At 39.4% G+C, this 21,162-nt stretch overlaps 1 protein-coding gene across 3 annotated transcripts in view; it reads right to left on the minus strand.

Moving 5' to 3' along the window:
* ptpdc1a (protein tyrosine phosphatase domain containing 1a) overlaps positions 1 to 2,692 on the minus strand; it is a 132,818-nt gene extending 130,126 nt beyond the window's left edge. Inside the window, exon 1 of one of the 3 annotated variants that reach the window (XM_073072171.1) lies at positions 2,566 to 2,692. The gene's annotated coding sequence lies outside the window, so the exon portion shown is untranslated. Of the gene's footprint in view, positions 1 to 1,990; positions 2,092 to 2,565 lie in introns of those variants that run through there. The other 2 variants (XM_073072170.1, XM_073072172.1) reach the window with 2 other exon arrangements.
* Positions 2,693 to 21,162: the final 18,470 nt, after the last annotated feature.

Below are 21,162 nucleotides of genomic sequence, written 5' to 3' on the forward strand. Positions count from 1 at the left end.
TCTTTCCATTAACTTTTTCCATCAGAACTCACTGTCCACTTTTTCATCATGCCTTTTTAAAAGTTAAGCGTCTTGGAAATGCTAACATTTCAAACATAATCTTTGTAATGATAGCAAGTGCAAGGAGGCAAAAAAATTACATTAAACTTAACAATCAGCCACATATGTATTTCAAAAGTTGTGAATAGTCTGTGACTACTTAATTAAAAGGACAGGAAACAGAATCAAAGCAAAACTGGAATTCCTATCCTTTCTATAGCTGAAGTTTTAACTTACAAATGTGGTTTTGCTCAACTGTTGAGAACTCCACAAAATACAGAGCTTTGTTAGCAGAATCCAAGCAATCAGAAGTTTCAGAAGATGCTCAGATATGTTACCACTGGCTGTTGTGTACAAGTTGATTTGATAAAGAAGTACAAGCTTCAATTGTGGTCCGTCTCTTTCTCTGTTATACAACTGTCATCATACCTAAATAATGATTCTAATGTTTTCTTTCCCCAGCTAGCTTGGACTACAAATCACTATGAAATAGCACTAGTTCAGCCTCTGAAGAGAAAGCCAGAATCACAGACAAACCCAGGATCATAAATGTAGCATATATGAGAGCTGAGACAAAGGCTCAGAACTTCTTCATTGCAACTTACACCAGAACTTCAAACTTTAGAATAAAACTGAGTTTTAAAACTGAGATTTAAAACTGAGCATCCTTTTTCAAAAGCACTCTTTAGTTTCATACTTCAACACTGGAGAATATATGGACAACACACAGCCAATCTTTCTACTTTTTTTCCATACTCACTTCAATTTCCAATATACTTTGATTTGACCTTGAATGCATCATAGCCTGTCAACTGCACAGAATATGGTGCAACATAAATTAGTCAAAAACTTACCCTCCTCATAGAAAAAAAGTAAAACTTCAGAGCTTATCAAGCAATTTGATCAGTGGAGGGTAAATACACTAACAATTATTGCCCTTACTTTTCTCAGACAACAAAAATTCAAGAGATCTGATCAGACGCAGAAAGCTAACATATTCTCTACTTATTAACTATTTGGAGGACGTCATAAGCTTAGTCTCCCAGGCATCAGACTTTCCCACAATGAGAAAGATGATGCATGGAACCTATGTTAGGAAAACAAAACAACAAACAAGGCTCTTACTCTTAGTCCCCATCTAGTTCCCTCAGGAAAAATGCAAATCATTATTACTTTCATTGACCAAGAGGAACTTCATGGTGTTACTGTTCCTTAACTCTGGAATTTAATCATGCAAGTTGATAATGAACAGCCAATTGATTACTTTAAAGTCATGAATTATGACATAAAAGCAGCTTTCAATTACTAAGATCTTTACAAATCAATGAGACAGCCACTTAAGTCCGTATCAGAAATCAATTTCAGGGTGCCTACATGCAGCCGAATTAAGCTTCATCACAGGTTAACAGAAATCGAGTTTTATTTTTAGAAGTTGAAATATAATAGTGCAGTAATGCATCTTTTAACATCCGCCAGAAATACAGTAGCCGCTTCTAAGGTTTCCCATATATAAATATTTCATTAGTACATACAATATAGTTGTGTTTACAACGATCTATTGTAGAGTTTCGGGTCATATTTCCATAATAAAAAAATCTCACATATTCAAACGTGATAAGACAAAAAGGGGTGTCTGTTTACATGTCACTACTGACAGTATTACAAATCGTTTCAAAAGGGAAATAAACATGGAATTCAAAATCGTTTTGTCACGGTTATTTAAGTAGAGAAATTCAACACGGAAACAAGGGGTGCCTACAAAAAACAGCGTCGGCTGTCAGTCAAGAGCAACCCGCCGGCGAGCCGGGCCTCGGTGTGCAGGCCAACCGGCCCTTTAACGGCGCCTCCCCCGGTGTCATCCCGGGCAGCCTGCGCCTTCGCGTTCCAGCCGCTGCTCCCTGCCCATGGCTCCGACCACCCCCTATTAAAGACTGCCTGACCGCCCACCTACCTCCCTGCCACCGTTTCAACCGCAGCTTACGATGGCCCAGCGGCTACCCCCGCCGTTACCGGCTGCGATGGCGGCCGCCTCGCCGACAGAGCCGGTCCCGCCGCGACCGAGCGCGAGCTGAGTGGCGGTCACGTGACCCGGCGCGGCTGGGGAAAGATCTCGCAGTTTCGGGCATGATGTACAAACCAGAATATTTCCCGAAAATGATGATTTATCGGTGAATACAAACTCCTAATTAAAATATCATACTCGTAGATACCGCGTACAAAGCCCCTCTGTAAAGATTTACATTTATGCTGCATTTTGCATGTCTCTCTCATAATATTCTAAAGCAGTTTGAGGCGGTGTTAAAGGTAACAGCAAGTACTTCGTGCACATCTCTCAGGGAAAGCAATCTAAATAACCACACAACCTGCATTAGTAATACAGTATTAATTAGTGATTTTAAAAAAAGCCATCACCAAAGATAATTACCCTGCTCTTCGTAAAAAAGTGCCGAGGCATTCACTCAAAAGAATTATCAGGCCTTGGTTTTATAGTTAATGCGGAGGTCCCTATTTAAGATAATGCGATACCTGTTCTGTGCAGGAAGTATATAATGAAGAGAAACTGGAAGGAAAAAGAAAGTGAGAATAGCCTCTTCTTCAGTGTGTAATTCCTCTGAAATTCCACATCACATGGGACGGTATTTCTTCCCGACTGCATGTTGGAATCCTTAGAACAGCAATGTTAATCTGACCTAGCAGCAGCAGCAGGGAGAGAGGAAAGTGTTTAGAAATTACCTACCCATCTCAGTAATACAACAAATGACAGATGTTCACGATCCAACCTCCTCTGAAATTGGTGATCCACAAATCAGATCAATGCTGTCGCCAGGAGGAAAATCTAACATTTCTCTAATCAGGTTTATGTTTACAAAACAGTAGACATATCCTTAATTAGCTTATACCACGGACCAAGAGATGACTTCGCACGCATACTTGAAAGACAGACTTTTTTTTAAAATGGGGTTTTGTAGAGGAAATTGGTAAATGGATACAATTACGCTGCCCATACATTAATACCAGTCAGAAAGCTTTCTGACCAAATTTGAAGAAATGTACTGTTCTCTCTTTTTTGTCTGCTTGTGATACATGCGGAGCCTTTTCCGGAAGTCCATCAGGAAGAAAAGGGCATGATCGCAAATAGCAAAAAGCGGAAGCAATCATGTTAGGACAACTTTTGTAAACGGAGCATCTCCCAACTCTCAAATACACTGCTCCGCTGCTGGTCTAAAGTTTACTCACTTGTGGAAATAGTTCATATTAGTTTCAGTCAAAAAGGGACGCAAGATGCTGCAGATGCTGAAATCTGGAGCAAAAAAAAACAAGCATAGAGGGATCTCAGCACTACAGGCAGCATCTATGGAAGCAAAAGGATAATTCATATCTCAGGTCAAGGCCTTGAAACTGCAGTTTTTTCAGATGTCTTCAAAACTACACTTGTCAAACCCCTTTGTGAAAAGCCAAACATTGATGGTGAGGTAGTAGCTAACGACAGGCCCACATCAAATCTTCCCTTCCTGGGCAAGATTCTTGATAAAGTCATCTTCAGCCAACTCCACAACCCTCTGAATAAGAACAACAGTCTAGAAAAGTTTCCGTCAGGCTTTAGAGAAAACCACAGCACAGAGACGGCCCTTACCAGAATCGTCGGCGCTGATGCCAACAGAATCCCAGTTCCAATTCTTCGAGATCTAAGTGCTGCCTTCGACACAATTGTCCACAGCATTCTCCTAGATCGCCTTGAGAACTGGACTGGCCTCTTCAGTAGGGCTCTTAATTGTTTCCATTCATATATCTTAAAGAGAATTTTTTTTGTCTGTCTTGGAGGCCAAATTTCTAAGAGATAAAATGTACCTTTTGGTGTGCTCAGGGAAGCCGTCTTGGTCCCCCCATTCTTCTCCTTATACATGCTCCCTTAGGAGGCATCACTAAAAGCATAACTTGATTTTCACAATTATGCAGATGACACATAATTGTATATATCAGTTGAGCCTATGATAATAACACCCTGATTTCTTGTATGCGTGCAGTAAACAAATGGAACAGCAATAATTTCCTAAAGCTAACTGTAGACAGAACTGAAATACTTCTAGTTGGTCCCAAAGCCAAAAGAGATAACCATCTTAATAAGCAACATGCAAAATATGCTGGAGTAACTCCTCAGGCAGGCAGCATTGATGGAAGAGTACAGTCGATGTTTCAGGCCGAGACCCTTCAGCAGGACTGGAGAAAAGGTAAGTCAGTGTAAGAAGGTGTGTTGTGGGGGAGGAAGAAGTACAAGGTCGTAGGTGATAGGTGAAACTGGAAGAGGGAGAGAGTTGAAATAAAGAAATTGGAAGTTGATTAGTGATAGAGGTAACAGGCTGGAGGAGGGGGAATCTGATCAGAAACGTGGTCTCCTCTACTGCCAAGATGAGGCCACACTCAGGTTGGAGGAACAACACTTTATATTCCATCTAGATAGGCTCCATCCTGATGGCATGAACATTGATTTCTCTAAATTCCTGTAATTGCACCCCCCCCTCCTTCACCATTCCACCATCCCTGTATCCCTCTCTCACCATATCTCCTTACCTGCCCATCACCTCCCTCCGAGTGTTCCTCCTCCTTTCCTTTCTTCCATGGTCTTCCACCCTCTCCTATCAGAATCTTCCTTCTCCAGCCCTTCATCACTTCCACCTATCAAATTCCCAGCTCTTTACTTCATCCTTCCTTCTCTCCTGGTTTCACCCATCACCTATCAATTGTAGTTCTTCCTTTCCTCGCCTCCACCCTCCCACCTCCTCCCACATTCTTAGTCTGACTCCTCTTCATTTTTTTCCAATCCTACTGAAGGGATTCAGCCGGAAATATTGACTGTTTACTCTTTTCCATAAATGCTGCCTGACCTGCTGAGCTCCCCCAGCATTCTGTGTGTGTTGCTTGGGTGTGCAGATTTTCTCGTGCTTGTGTTGACCTTCTTGATAAATTTGGGAATTTGGCTCCCCCTGTAAAATCAGAAGTAACAAGTCTGGGTGTTATTCTTGATTCAGATTTGAATTTTAATTCCCACATAAAGAAAGTGACAGGAGCACCATTTCTATATTTAAGAATATTGCAAAGGTACATTCATTTCCTTCACGTAATGATACTGAAATTCATGCCTTTATATCGAATAGACTGGATTACTCCAATGCACTTTTTATTGGCCTTTAAAAACAATCTATTGGCAAACTTCAATTCATTCAGAAAGCTGCTGTTAGACTTTTAACCAAAACCAGGACACGCTGTACCTGATTCCCGTATCTTTCAGAATTGGTTTTAAAGTTCTCTTACTTGTTGTTAAAGGTCTTAATGGTCTGGGACTGGAATACATCACAGAATCATCTTTGTTTTATAATCCTACTCGACATCTCAGATCTTCATCCACCAATCTCTTGAATTTAAACAGTATCCCTCAAAAGATAATTGAGAAGCCAACTTTTATGAACTACGCTCCTAAACTGTGGAATTCAATACCTAAAACTATAAGGGATGCAGACTCAGTTGACACTTTTAACCGTCAGCCCAAACCTATTTATTTAACCTTGCTTTTAACTAATATCTTTTTGTCTTTTATGTTCATGTTTATTTTTAGTTTTATTTTTATTTTATCTTCATGTTTGTACTTTGATCCCATTGTACTGCACTTTGAATTACATCATCTGTTTAAAAAGTACTCAATAAAGTTATTATTATTATTAAAATATTGTTTCTCAGCTCAAGCCAAGTACATTCATTTCTCAATTGCAAGGACCTTTGTTTAGTATTGTGGCTTTCTGAAGATTTACATAAATAGTGCTGTGTAGAACTGACTGTTTAATGCTATTTTATAGTGACAATAGACATTAGACAGTAGGTTCAGGAGTAGGCCATTCGGCCCTTCTAGCCAGCACCGCCATTCACTGTGATCATGGCTGATCATACACAATCAGTACCCCATTCCTGCCCTCTCCCCATATCCCTTGACCCCGCTATCTATAAGAACTCTATCTAACTCTCTCTTGAATGCATCCAGAGACTTGGCCTCCACTGCCTTCTGGGGCAGAGCATTCCACATATCCACCACTCCCTGGGTGAAAAAGTTTTTCTGCATCTCTGTTCCAAATGGCCTACCCCTTATTCTTAAACTGTGGCCTCTAGTTCTGGACTCACCCATCAGCGGGAACATGCTTCCTGCCTCCAGCGTGTCCAATCCCTTAATAATCTTATATGTTTCAATCAGATCCCCTCTCATCCTTCTAAATTCCAGTGTATACAAGCCCAGTCGCTCTAATCTTTCAACATATGACAGTCCCGCCATTCTGGGAATTAACCTTGTGAACCTACGCTGCACTCCCTTGATAGCAAGAATGTCCTTCCTCAAATTTGGAGACCAAAACTGAACACAATACTCCAGGTGGGGTCTCACCAGGGTCCTGTACAGCTGCAGAAGGACCTCCTTACTCCTATACTCAATTCCTCTTGTTATAAAGGCCAGCATGCCATTAGCTTTCTTCACTGCCTGCTGTACCTGCATGCTTGCTTTCATTGACTGATGTACAAGAACACCTAGATCTCATTGTAGTTCCCCTTTTCCTAACTTGACTCCATTTAGATAGTAATCTGCCTTCCTGTTCTTGCCACCAAAGTGGATAACCTTACATTTATCCACATTAAACTGCATCTGCCATACATTTGCCCACTCACCCAACCTGTCCAAGTCACCCTGCATTCTCATAACATCCTCCTGACATTTCACACTGCCATCCAGCTTTGTGTCATCGGCAAATTTGCTAATGTTACTTTTAATCCCTTCATCTACATCATTAATGTATATTGTAAACAGCTGCGGTCCCAGCACCGAACCTTGCGGTACCCCACTGGTCACAGCCTGTCATTCTGAAAGGGACCCGTTAATCCCTACTCTTTGTTTCCTGTCAGACAGCCAATTTTCAATCCATGTCAGTACTCTGCCCCCAATACCATGTGCCCTAATTTTGCCCACTAATCTCCTATGTGGGACTTTATCAAAAGCTTTCTGGAAGTCCAGGTACACTACATCCACTGGCTCCCCCTTGTCCATTTTCATAGTTACATCCTCAAAAAACTCCAGAAGATTAGTCAAGCATGATTTTCGCTTCATAAATCCATGCTGACTCGGACTGATCCTTCTACTGCTATTCAAATGTGTCATAATTTCCTCTTTTATAATTGACTCCAGCATCTTTCCCACCACTGACGTCAGGCTAACCGGTCTATAATTCCCTGTTTTCTCTCTCCCTCCTTTCTTGAAAAGTGGGACAACATTAGCCACCCTCCAATCAGCAGGAATTGTTCCTGAATCTATAGAACATTGGAAAATGATTACCAAAGCATCCACGTTTTCTAGAACCACCTCTTTAAGTACCCTGGGATTTAGACTTTGGGATTATACCAGTTGTAGATATTACTATTAGGACAATGTATATCTGGTTCATGTTCTATCATCATTCAATTCCCTTTTTTAACTCAGCATACCTATGGTGTTTATCATTTGTTGATTTCAGCATGTTATGTGTGTTTGAATTGGCTATATCTAATATGTAAGTTGTTCTTGCTTGTTTACTCTGTATTATTAATTCTGGATGGTTATTATGGTTTGTCCTATGTGTAATAACCAAACAGTCGGAATATAATTTGTGAGACTCTGGGTCTAAAATTAGATCAGGCTTGTATTTATACTAAGGTATAATTTATTTTTTGAGTTTGTGTTTTTTAAAGCAAGATTTTGGTGAATAATGTTTGCCACTTGATTGTGCCTGTGTAAGTAATCAGATTGAGTTAAACCGTTGCAGGATCCTGTTATATGTTGGATTGTTTCTGGTTTCTCCTGGCATTTTCTGCATTTATTTTCTTGAATTTGTTCATTTTATTATGTATTTTTGAACATTTTTTGTGCTAACTGCTTGGTCCTGTATTGCCACAAGCAACACCTCTCTTTCTGGGACGAGATCTCCAATTCTGAGCCAGGCATTCAACACTTCCTTGTTGACACCCAGTCTGTACAAATCATGGAGATATCTTATTATTATTATGAATGTACTAATAACAAGAATGCATATTAAGTAAATCTTTGGACAGAATTTTACTGGTAAGTGTTAGAATGTTTTGATGAATTAACACCACTTTCCTTGCGAATGGAAGTAAGTTTTGTGAGCCCAGTAGCAGAGCACAATCTTGCTGGAATTCTATAGTATTTGCACAAGGGAAATTTCCTTCCAAATCTTGTGTCAAAAATCTCATGTAGCAGCAAGGAATAAGTAAGAATATGAGAAGTTACATTTTGCAGTCAGATTTTTTATCACTTAAGTGTTGTATTCAGCAACATTATAATAGCTTTGACAGATCTGACAGATGGGGACTTGGCTTCACTGTCAATGGCTTGCTCAATCACTTCAAGGGAAGGACTTTCTGGCATTCTGAACTACATGCAGACCAACTCTCTGTGTTTCGTGCATTAGGACTCTCAGGTCCCTTTAACACAAGAAACAAACTGTTGGAGGAACTGAGCAGGTCAAGCAGCGCCGGCAGAAGCAAAACCATGGTCAATGTTTTGGGTCTGAGAACTTGCATCAGGACCGAGAGTGCAGAGGGAAGACATGAGAGGGAGGGGTATGACAGCAGCTGGAAGGTGATAGTTGGAAACAGAGAAGCTTAACAAAAAGGCAGCTGGACCAGGTGGGGGAGAGCTTAGTTTAGAGATAGAGGCTGGCGAACGTTAGGTGAAAACAATGGTTTAGGAAAGGTAGACCATGGGAAAAGAAACCCAGGTGGGAGAGGGTAATGAATCAAAGGAAAGGGAGAGCAGTGGCAGTGGGCAATAATGGAGAAGGTGAACAGAGGAAGAGAGAACATAGGTAGACAGTTTGGAGTAGGAAAAGGACACAGACAGTATGTGTCACATGACAATGGAAAATTCAGCACTCATACTATTGGTCTGCAGGCTACCCAGGTGGAATTTGAGGTATTGTTTTTCTAGTTTGCATTTGGCCTCACTGTGCCGGTGGAGAAGGCCAAGGACAGAAAAGTTGGTGTGGGAATGGCAAGGGGAGGTAAAGTGACATGAAACTTTAAAGCTCAAATGACCATTGCAAAACATTGATCATCCCTTTACCTCCACAGATGCTGCTCAGATCTGCTAAGTTCCTCCAGCAGGTTATTTTTTTTGTTCTAGATTCTAGCATCTGTGGTCTCTTCTGTCTTCTTTACACTTGAAGAGGTAGTTGTGGAGGCAGATATTGAATACATTCAAGGCATGGTAATACAGATCAAGGGATAAGTAGTGTTTCCCATAGGCTTGACATTGATACAAAAAGGCTTCCTTTCTCATCCAGTTACCATGCCGACTTGCTGGTTGGGATCTTGGAAATAAGACCATAAGATATAGGAAGGAGAATAAGGCCATTTGGCCCATTCAGTCTCCTCTGCCATTCCATCATGGCTGACTTAGTATTGCTCTGAACCCCATTCTCCTGCCTTCTCTCCGTTACCTTTGACAACCTGACTAATCCAGAACCTATCAACCTCCGCTTAAAATATGCTCAATAACTTGGCCTCCACAACCATCAGAGGTAATGAATTCCACAGATTCATTAACCTCTGGCTAAAAAAATTCCTCCTCATCTCTGTTTTAAATGAACTTCCATCTATTCTGAGGTTGTTCCCTCTAGTCCTAGACTCACCCACTATAGGAAACACGTCCACTCTGTCCAGACCTTTCAATATTCGATAGGTTGCAAAGAGATCTCTTCTCATTCTTCTAGACTCCAGTGAGTACAAGCCCAGAGCCACCAACTGCTCCTCATACCTTAATCCTTTCTTTCCTGGAATCATCCTTGTGATTCTCCTCTGCGCCCTCTCCAATGACTGTATATGTTTTCTTAGATAAGGGGCCCAATACTGCTCACAATACTCCAAGTTACACAAGACAAGAACCTACACACCAATAACAAGGATTGTATAAGGATGAGTCCCACTGAGAAAATTTGAGGAACCAGAGAATAAATTAAAATGCCAAATCTCAAAGGGAAACAATCTAGATTAGCAGGTAAACTATGTAGAACTGACATTAAAGTCAATCAATAATCTATATTAATGGCAGTAAAAGTAAGAACATAGAACATAGAGCAGAGAACATAGAAGCCTAAAGCATATTAAAGGCCCTTCGGTCCAAAATGTTGTGCCAACTGTGTAACCTACTCTAGAAACTGCCTAGAATTACCCTTCCACATAGCCTTCTATTTTTCTAAACTTCCATGTACCTATCTAAGAGTGTCTAAAAAGACGCTGTTGTATCCACCTCCACCACCGTCATCAGCAGGGCATTCCATGCATCCACCACTCTCTGCATGATAAACTTACCCTGACATCCCCACTGTGCCTACTTCCAAGCACCTTAAAACTATGCCCCCTCGTGTTAGCAATTTCAGCCCTGGGAAAAAGCCTCTGGCTATCCACACAATCAATGCCTCTCATCATCTTATACATCTCTATCAGGACACCTCTCATCCTCTGTCGCTCCAAGAAGAAAAGGCCAAGTTCACTCAACCTATTTTCATAAGGCACGCTCTCCAATCCAGGCAACATCCTTGTAAATCTCCTCAGCACACTTTCTAAAGTATCCACATTCTTCCTGTGGTGAGGTGACCAGAACTGAACACAGTACTCCGAGTAGGTCCAACCAAGGTCTTATATCGCTGCAACAGTAAGTGTCATGATGCTTTGTTGCCGAGTTTGCAGATGATACAAAGATAGGTGGAGGAGCAGGGAATGTTAAGAAAGCAGAGAGTGTGCTGAAGGACTTGGACGGGTTAAGAGAATGGGCAAGGAAGTGGCACATCGAAGACAGTGTAGGGAAGTGTACGGTCATGAACTTTGCTAGAGGAATAAAGGCATAGACTATCTTCTAAATGGGGAACACATTCACAAAACAGAGGCGCAAACAAACTTGGGAATCATGCTGCAGGATTCCTTCAAGATTAGCTTGCAGATTGAGATGGTAGTAAGGATACCAAATACAATGTTAGCATTAATTCTGAGAAGACTAAAATATAAAAATAAGGATATAATTCTGGGGCTCTATAAGGTGGTAGTCAGACTGCATTTGGAGTATTGTGAGCAGTTTTGGGCCCCTTATCTAAGAAAGGATGTGCTGACATTAGAGTGGGTCTAGAGGTTTATGAGAATGACCCTAAAATGAAAGTGTTAACATGTTAAGGAGCATCTGATGCTTCTGGGCCTACTCGCTGCAGTTTAGAAGAATGTGGAGGAGGACCTCTTTGAAACCTATGAAATATTTGAAAAGCTGAAATAAAGTGGACTAGAGAGGATGTTACCATTATGAGGAAGAGTCTAGTACCAGAGGGCACAGACTCAGAATAGCAGGGCATCCCTTTAGAGCAGAGATGAGGGAGAATTTCTTCAGGCAGAGGGTGTTGAAACTTGGGAATTTATTTCCACAGACGTCAGTGGAAGCTAAGTCATAGAGTATACTTAAATCATTCGTAACGATGTTAAATGTTATGAGGAGAAGGCAGGAAAATAAGATTGAGAGGGAAAATGAATCAACCATGATCAAGTAGCAGAGCAGAATCTATAGGTTGTCTTATGACCTAATATTGGGCACAAGTTGGTTCAAGTGCAGACACAGGCCCGAACTGTCAAACGTTAATTTTCCTCATTGGATGCTGACTGAGCTGCTGTGTTCCTCCGGCATTTTGTGTGTGTCGGTTTAAATGGAGCTCATCCCAATGGAATGGTTTCTCATTTCTCTAGTTCCTCTATTAGCAATGCCCATGAACTCAAACCCACTTCTCCCAGCACTCTAATCTTATTAACTCTGTGCCAATTTAAATGTGACTCAGGTAACAATCCAGAGATTATTATCTGTTTGGATCTGAATTTTAATTTAGTCCTTAGCTGCTCTAATTCCATCCGCAAAACCTCTTTCCTTGTTCTTCCTACGTTGTTGGTATCCACATGGACCATGACAACTGGATCTTACCCCTCCCACTCCAAATTCCTCTGCAGCTCCACTGAGATATCCTGAACCCAGACACAAAGCAGGCAATAGAACCTTCAGGATAAACAACTGTTTAGCATACAGTGTAATTCTTTATGCACAAGCAGAAAATGTCTGGAGATTATATATTTTGTATTATGTTCATTCCACTCTACCTCAGTACAACTATACCGAAATGGGAAAATTAAGGATTCATGCATTTGCAGAAACTTATGCTTCATCGCTTCAAATATCATTCAATTGAAATCTGAAATAAAGATAGATAATGCTGGAAATACCTTCTAGCCGAAGCAGCATGAAAAGCCCTCAAGGACACAGATGCTATAAATCTGAAATAAAAGGTTCCTGATTTACTGACCTTCCAATATTTTCTGTTTTTATTGCAGTAGCAGAGAGCATCAAGCATAGGTTGGGAAATACCATCTCACTTGAATACAATACAAAATAGTTTCACTATCTATAAATTTCAAAGGGGCAACTAGGGCAAAGTGCTGTCTAAATGCCATTATACATGGTGTAATGATATCTGCTATAGCTAGCCATCTGAATTCCTTGGCATAAATTAATCCTACTTTGCACAGTATCTTGCTGTCTTTTGCATAGCTCATTTGGATTTACAGTGTTTTAGAGTTAAGAGTTAAATGATGTGATGAATAAGTAGTGTTTTTCTTTTCAAAAGTTGGTGACATTTCTGTTAAGTAAGGGTCTAAACCAATTCTCATTCTCGCGTTTTATTCTTTTACCAACTGGCTACAATATTGTTATAAATGATTGATCTTAAATGATCACTCCAGTGTTATCAGGTAGACCTCAAGCTGAAAGAGAGTGTTTGAATGTTTCTAGAAATTGTTCACATTTGTTATCATCTCTTTTATGTGGAACTTTAATGATTGTCAAGGCATTATGTTGATATTTACGTAGTATTATAACAATACCTTCACCTTATTAATAAAGCTAATGTGATCACTCTCATACTCTGCGATATGATCAATACAGAGATACGTGTGTGTAGCTCAAAAGATCCACATTGGACCTCAGACTACTCAAAACTCATTTGTTCTTTTCATCAGAATATTGAATACCTGACTGTATACAGTTTGACAACTCAGGTTCAGATAGATTTCAAATTAGTAATGTGATTTACACTAGAATAGGTGGGGGAGGTGGAGGGGGGGAGCATTGATGCTGCTTGCTGCTGCTTTGAATGGGGGAGGGGCTTTGGCGTTACTTTTTTCTGTCATTCAGTTTTTGGGTTTTTCCTTTGTTTCAAGGATGTCTGCAGAGAGTGAGAATTTCAGGTTCAATGTTGCATACATCCTCTGGTATTAAATGGAGCCATCAAAACCATTGATACAGGGCCTTTGTTTAGATCCTATCTTTCATTGGTATCATTTCAACTGTATTCTGTAATTTACGGTGTGAGCATTACAGAAAAAAAGCAAAGCTTTTCAGTCTACTCAAACTGAAAACTAAGACAAAAGTGCGGTAGTCAAGATCAGAGAACTGAATGCTAAGAGCTCTGTGCTTGTTGTCCAGCCAGACAATGCACTTCATTGATTATTGGATTATTGATCCTAATCCACCACCACCTTCTCATTCATTGTTAGTGTTCTGTTCACTCTTGTGGGACAAAAGGCCATATGTGTGTGTGTGTGTCTCTCTCTCTCTCTCTCTCTCTCTCTTTCTCTCTGCAACCAGAGATGACAACTTGCCACTGGAAAACCCATCAGACTTTGGAATGTTGGCTCCTTTGAGACTGATAATTCTCTTGATAAAGCTCTCAATATGTGCATTGGAAAGGCAACTGCCAGTATTGACCAATTATCAAAACAGCTATGGAAAAATTACAAACTCACCCTCAGGTCTAAGATGCTAATCAGCAAGGCTTACATTCTTAGCATTCTGCTGCCTAATAGTGAAACGTGGGTTGCATGAAGCTGCCAAAACTGGAACCTCTGCAGCTTCTACCTTTAATATCTGTGGTGTGTTCTTGGCATTCCACGGAAGGAAAAAAATGTTTCCAACACATCACTCCTCTCAGAAGTAAGGCTGCCAAGCATCCTATAGTTATCAAGCTATGACTTCGTTGGCCTGGGCTCAGGCACAGATGTCCCCAAAGACATTCTGTATGGAAAGTAATCTGAGCCAAAAACACAGCAGGGTGCTCAAAGCAACCTTTTAAATGATGTTAATAAAAGACATATGACAGCTTAAGCATTGATTGCAACATGATAAACCACCTAGTGACAAGCAAGTGGTATTATTAGCTGTAGGAAAGTACTTGTCATATGGAGAACAACGACTCCAACAGTTCCATATTAGATGCCAGTGCTGTCACATCACTAATATATAGATCATTCTACTTCAGTGTAAATGGGGTTATTATTGTCACATGTACTGAGATACAGAGAAGAAAAACTGTCTTGCACACCATTCATACAGATCAATTCATTACAGCGGGTGCATTGAGGTAGCACAAGGTAAAACAATAAAAAGTGCAGAATAAAGTGTTCCAGTTACAAAGAAAGTGCAGGGCAGATAGACAATAAGGTATAAGGTGATAATGAGGTAGACTGTGAGGAGGTGAGTCCTTCTTATTGTACTAGACAACCGTTCAACAGTCTTAATGCGGTGGGATAGAAGCTGTCCTCGAGCCTGGTGGGTCCTGCTTTCAGGCTTTTGTATCTTCTGCCCGATGGGAGAGGGGAGAAAGAATATCCAGAGTGGGTGTGGGTCTTCGATGATACTGACACTTTTACAGAGGCCAGAGGGTAGACTGGCTTCTTGATGTGCTGAATTGTGCCCACAACACTCTTTGCAGCTTCACGCAGCCATAGGCTGACCAGTTGCCATGCTAATAGGATACTTTCTATGCTGCAATGATAAAAATTAGTGAGGATCAAAGGAAACATGACAAATTTCTTCTTCACACATTTCACACACCTCAATACCAAACTGATTTCACAAACTATTGACTCACTTTCAAGAACTCTTCATCTCATGCTCTTAGTATTATTTTTTTTGTGTATTTGAAGTTTGTCTTCATTTTCACATTGGTTGTCAGTCTTTGTTGTTGTTTTCCACTGATTCTATTGCATTTCTTTGTTCTGCAAGAAAATGAATCTCAGAGTAGTGACATATACACCCTTTGATGATAAATTTACTTTGAACTTTGGAATTTTCATTGGTATGACAATGCCACATGGTAGTGAGACTGTAGAGTGAGTGAAAGGTGAGTGTCAAGTCAAGTCAAGTTTATTGTCATTTCAACCATACACTGCTGGTACAGTACACAGTAAAATCGAAACAACATTTCTGCAGGACCCTGGTGCTACATGAAACAACACAAAACTACACTAGACTATGTGAGACAGCACAAGGCTACACTAGACTATGTAAAAGAACACAAATACTGCACTACACTACAGACCTGCACAGGATTACATAAAGTGCACGGAACAGTGCAGGGCAGTGCATTAATTTATAAACAAGACAATGGGCACAGTAGAGGACAAATTACAATATAATAATAAATGATGTAGATGTCAGTCTAGGCTCTGGGCATTGAGGAGTCTGATGGTTTTGGGGAAGAAACTGTTGCACAGTCTCGTCATGAGAGCCCAAATGCTTCGGTACCTTTTGCCAGATTTCAGGAGGGAGAAGAGTTTGTATGAGCGGTGCGTGGGGTCCTTCACAATGCTGTTTGCTTTGCCGGTGCAGCATTTAGTGTAAATGTCTGTAATAGCGGGAACAGAGACCCCGATGATCTTCTCAGCTGACCTCAGTATCCGCTGCAGGGTCTTGCGATCCGAGACGGTGCAATTTCTGAACCAGGCAGTGATGCAGCTGCTCAAGATGCTCTCAATACAACCCCTGTAGAATGTGATGAGGTTGGGGAGTGGGAGATGGACTTTTCTCAGCCTTCGCAGAAAGTAGAGACGCTGCTGGGCTTTCTTGGCTATGGAGCTGGTGTTGAGGGACCAGGTGAGATTCTCCGCCAGGTGAGCACCAAGAAGACTACGGGTTGTCTGTTGTTCCGAGATCAGGATTACAATGAAAGCATAGTTCAATGGGAAACAATGAAAGGAAAAGCCTGAATTTCCTACACCGGCACTACACAATAGCAAATCCAGAGTGACTATGCAGGTGAATGGGCTCTTTTCCTTCATTATCTTGGCCACTGTTGTGCCTTGACAAATAAACTGAGGTGCATAAATTTGAAGAGACGCTTGGCTAATGATGGAATAAGCAGTTAGAGCCCAATGATTACAAGAAAACATCTTCAATGGAAATGTAAACTTAGTTTTATGATCCACAGATGGTGCTTCAGAACCACCCTTCAATCATTTAACCTCACTGCCCCCTCCCTGCCACAACACCCACCTCGCATCTGATGCTTACCATCAAAAGAAAGTTCTCAACAGAGATTGAAATGAGTATGCACTAGAATATACTATCATTCTCTTCTCTCTTACAGGACAGCTCCAGATAATCCAAAGCAGTATAAAGGAATTACACTTGATAAAGTAAATCCTTGACCTGTTTCCAAGCACTTATGTTCAGAATCAGGAAATCTGAAAAAAGAAAAATATCATGAATGAAGATGCTTATTTACTTTTCCCACTTTAATTAAACCGATAACTATCATCAACCAGATTCCGTACTTCTGCACACATTATATTTAGCGTTAATTTCCATTAATGATAAACAATCTACAGCAGCCTGCATACAGCACTGATAGAACTCTGAAATTATTTTCCTTAAACTGAGGCAACCAAATTTTACTGTGAAAGTCTATGTGGAAACTATGCCGAAGAATTCATATCATGTTCCAGTAACATCTAATTTTTACTGGAAGTACTGTATATCATCTGATCGTTGTTTTCCAGTAAAATTACATCCAGTACTTTAAAAGAATGCTGAAGATATTTGTAGGAAGAACAACTAGATTCAATCTTTTTATAATTTTTTTTATCATATATGACTTTCATGGACACTCCTTTGCTTAGAGTGAGTATCATTAATAAATGCCTTGCAACCATTCATCTTTTCATCAAGTCACAGACCCACACCAGTCTCATTATATTTGATAGTCTGAAATTATTGGGTGTGTATACATTTCAATCCTGAAATGCCATACATATCTTTACATTTCTACTGGCTCCAACATGAATATTAACTTAAAGGTTAGCATCACACAATCCTATAAGGATGGTAAATTTCATATTCCAGAGCTGTTGTTTCATCAACAAGTAAAGAATGAAATGATTACAGAATAACTTCCATATTAGAGAAACTTAATTGGCAGTGTAATAAATGTTTTTGCAATTATATTTTGGACTGTCTTAGTGAGAATTTTGACAACTATACTGATTTTTTAAAAAGCTCCTTTAATTAAAAAAAAAGTGTAGACAAATTTATATCAGAAGCTTATTTTGAATATGGGAAAAACAACTGTTCAAGGGTTAATTTTCTGTTACCACAATATCTGCAAATGACATTAACAAATAATATCTCAGAGGCTTACTTCAATTTTTAATGATACTGTGTCTCTGCAAAAAGCTTTTGAGCCAAAAGAGCAATCAGAGTATCATTTATAATTTATTGACACACTAATAACTTTTATTCCTCCAAATGCAGGGCTGAAAGAGTTCAGTGAGATTTGTGAATTATTTTCTATAAACAAATGCTTGATATTTTCAAGCCCATGCCGCTGTGAATCTGGTAACATTATTCACATAAGCAACACACATAAAATGCTGGAGGAACTCAGCTGGCAAGGCAACGTGTATGGCAAAGAGTACACAGTCAACATTTTGGGCTGAGACCCTTCAATAGGACTGGAAAAAAAGAGAAATCAGAGTTAGAAGGTGGTTATGGTGATCAATTTAATTGAGCGTAGGTCATTGTGTACTAGTTCAGTTGTCTACAAAAGAAATTTTAATGAAAAATAGATTTTTGCCTCCCAGTCATTATTACCCAGCCCCAGAAATTTGATCTCCAAGATTCTCAAGTGAACACTGTGAGGGAAATTTAATTGGTATAAAGCTACAGATAATCTGAAATAAGCAAATTTTGATTTCCTGTCAGATTTTCACTCCTCTAAAAAAGAACAGTCAAAAGTCATCCAGTTTTTTTACACAAAATATTGAGATAACTTGAGTTTCCAAGCGTATTAATGCTTAAAATTTTGAACAATTCTCATTTTAGAAGCAAAACTAAATATAATTGTAAAATACAGATTTTTTGTTAAGAGCAATTAAAAACTTACTCATGACATTCTTCATGAAAGTTGCCATAATTGGCCAAAGTAAAAGTAAAAATAATCAATTGTTTTCTTCCTCTCCTTAATGGCACATTTTATGTTCCGATAACTGCAACTAATATTATCACGATATTAAATAAACTCTGGAGTATACTGGGACCTGAGCCCCTTTCTTTGCTGGCACTCACTTATTTTAAATTCCTAAGAACTGATGTCTATATGATTAACCTTTCAGCTTATAACAGCAAATCCAATTGTGTCATGCCAAAAGGACAATTAGAGATTGAGAAGAAACAGGATGATGTGACTGGCTTGATTTAGTAACATAAATTAGAGGAATAGGCTCACATGTGTTGATCTCAAATTCCAAATCAAACAGACAGTGAGAAAGCAGCTTTCAGGAAATTGTGTTGAATTATACAATGCAACATTTTCTTTCTGACCACAATCCTTGACCTCTTGCAAATATGGCTCCTTCTGTAATGAGCTCCTTGGGCCTGTGCGGGGTGCTGAAGAGTGTTGGGCTCCAAGGTTTTTAGAGCAGCGGAATTTGTTAATTATTGTTTAATGAGAGTTCCTTGTGTTGTTCTTGAGTGACCCGCTCTTTGTAATGCAGTCTCCTGGGGCTTTCTGTTTAGACTTGTTAAGTTTACTTTGATAGACTCCGGAATTCTGTGCTCTTTGTATTATTTAAGCGGGCACCCAGTCAGCACTAATTGCGGGGTCCTAGCTTTGAGAATGTTACTTCTCACTGAGCCACTGATGTTCTTTTGGAATTGTTATGAATAAACTTTCGTCACCGTCTCTACATCAGAGTCTTTCCTTCCTCTGCACTTGGGTTGCGACATTGTCAGAGCATATACAGTATGACAAAAACGTTGGGGCTGATATTGGAAGACAGGTAAAGATATGAAGTAAAGCTGAATTTTATCTAATTCAACTTTTCATTTGCTACCAATGTATTTAAACAGTGTCCTACAAACACAATAAAATTAATGACTAGATAGTTTGCTTTTTTTTATGTAGGTTGAGGTCTGCATTGGCAGAATTCCCTTTTCCTAATGGTGACATGAAACATTTTATGTTCCTCTAAAAGCCAGGTTTTAGGTTATTTCAATATTCTAGCTAGAGTATGCTTCAAGAAAATGAATCTCAGGGTGGTATATGGTGACGTATATGTACTACAATAATAAATTTATTTCAATCCTTGATCTGCAGAATCCCTTGGGTCTAGTGTTATTAACTAACAAATGCAGACAACTTCAAAATTACAAAATAATGTATCAGGCAATATTGGAAATGAGGTGAAAATGTGTGTTCCACTTCACAAAATACATCAGCACGTCATGGATTTTAAAATTAAACCACATACTTTAAAATAACTGAACTAATTGTTGCTTTTTATAACAAATGCACAATTGGTGCTTTGTACATGATTAAGATGATGTTTTGTGACAAAAGTAAAAGGAAACTTTAAATAATACATCCTTATCACCCACAGTATATTGAAGAGAAGTATACTATTTCTAAGATTCAAAGATTCCAAGTACATTTGTTATCGAAGTATGTATGTTGTATCCAACCCTGAGATTTGTCTTCCCACAGACAGCCAGGAAATGAAGAAACACCACAGAACCCATTCAAAGAAAAGCATCAAACTCCCAACATGCAAGAAAATCAATAAATCACACTATCAGTGAAAAACACAGAATATAAAAACATCAAACCACAAAGTCATTGATACAGTCTTGGAATATTCAGTTTAGTTCAGTTCAGATGAACTTAATGCTGTGTTGTTTGTTGACTGCAGGCCACAGAACCAGTCCACCCCAATCAAAATCACACAAAATAGCAATTAAAAAAGGAATAACCAGAAATGCATCATAACATGAACTACTGAGTCCAATCCACTAACTGTGTTACAAAGGTGCTGCTGAGCACATTCTTTCCAAAACAAAAGCACAGTTGAGATATTAAAAGCATAGAAGCATTGAGACTTGCACATGATTAATGTAATGGAATTAATAGAGATGAAGAGTCCTTCAAGCCAACCAATTTTGAAGGAGACATGAATTCCGGAGGGAAAAATTTGATACATTGTTGGTAATATTGTAAAATAATATTTGTACTCACCTTTGAATGATACTGTATATTTATACAGGCATTCCTCAGTTTTCAAATTTTCTAAAATGCTATTAACTTGTTTGATTTGCCAAGCTATCTTTTTTCTATAAACAACATACGTCATTCTCCATGCATAGATTTAATTGTACCGAAGTTCTCATACTGCCTTTTGCTCAGCATTTTAGATTTACAAATCTTTGCTAATTATGTTTTCATGAAGGCATTCCTTTCATAAGTCAAGGAATGGCTGTACAGTAATCCACTTTGTTGAGTATCTTGGAGGCCACTACATACCTACTTTTGATCACTGCAGTTTAGTTCCACTGATGAGAGGAGCAAAGCAGGCTTCTGGTATGAGTTTCAGAAGTGAGCAGGATGACACTAGGGATGATAGTTTATTTTTCACTGTGAGTCTGCACAAATAATTTGTTAGATATCAATACTATCTGAGAAACCCTTTTGATCTCCAGGTGAGAAAATATAAACAGAGCTTCTTTAAATGATTTGGGAGTGTCTGGAATGCTGCTGCTAGGTATAAATCTGGGGTACAGTAACCAGACAAGTAGCGTGAGCTAATGCATGACATTGCCACAGAAAATCAGCTACAAAATAAGATGCCAAGTGAAAACCTTATCTTGCATAATGTTCATACCAGTCAAAGCTTTACACGGTGCATTGA

Source organism: Hemitrygon akajei, chromosome 19 (assembly GCF_048418815.1).
Source record: "Hemitrygon akajei chromosome 19, sHemAka1.3, whole genome shotgun sequence".
In the NCBI taxonomy this organism is placed as follows: domain Eukaryota; kingdom Metazoa; phylum Chordata; class Chondrichthyes; order Myliobatiformes; family Dasyatidae; genus Hemitrygon; species Hemitrygon akajei.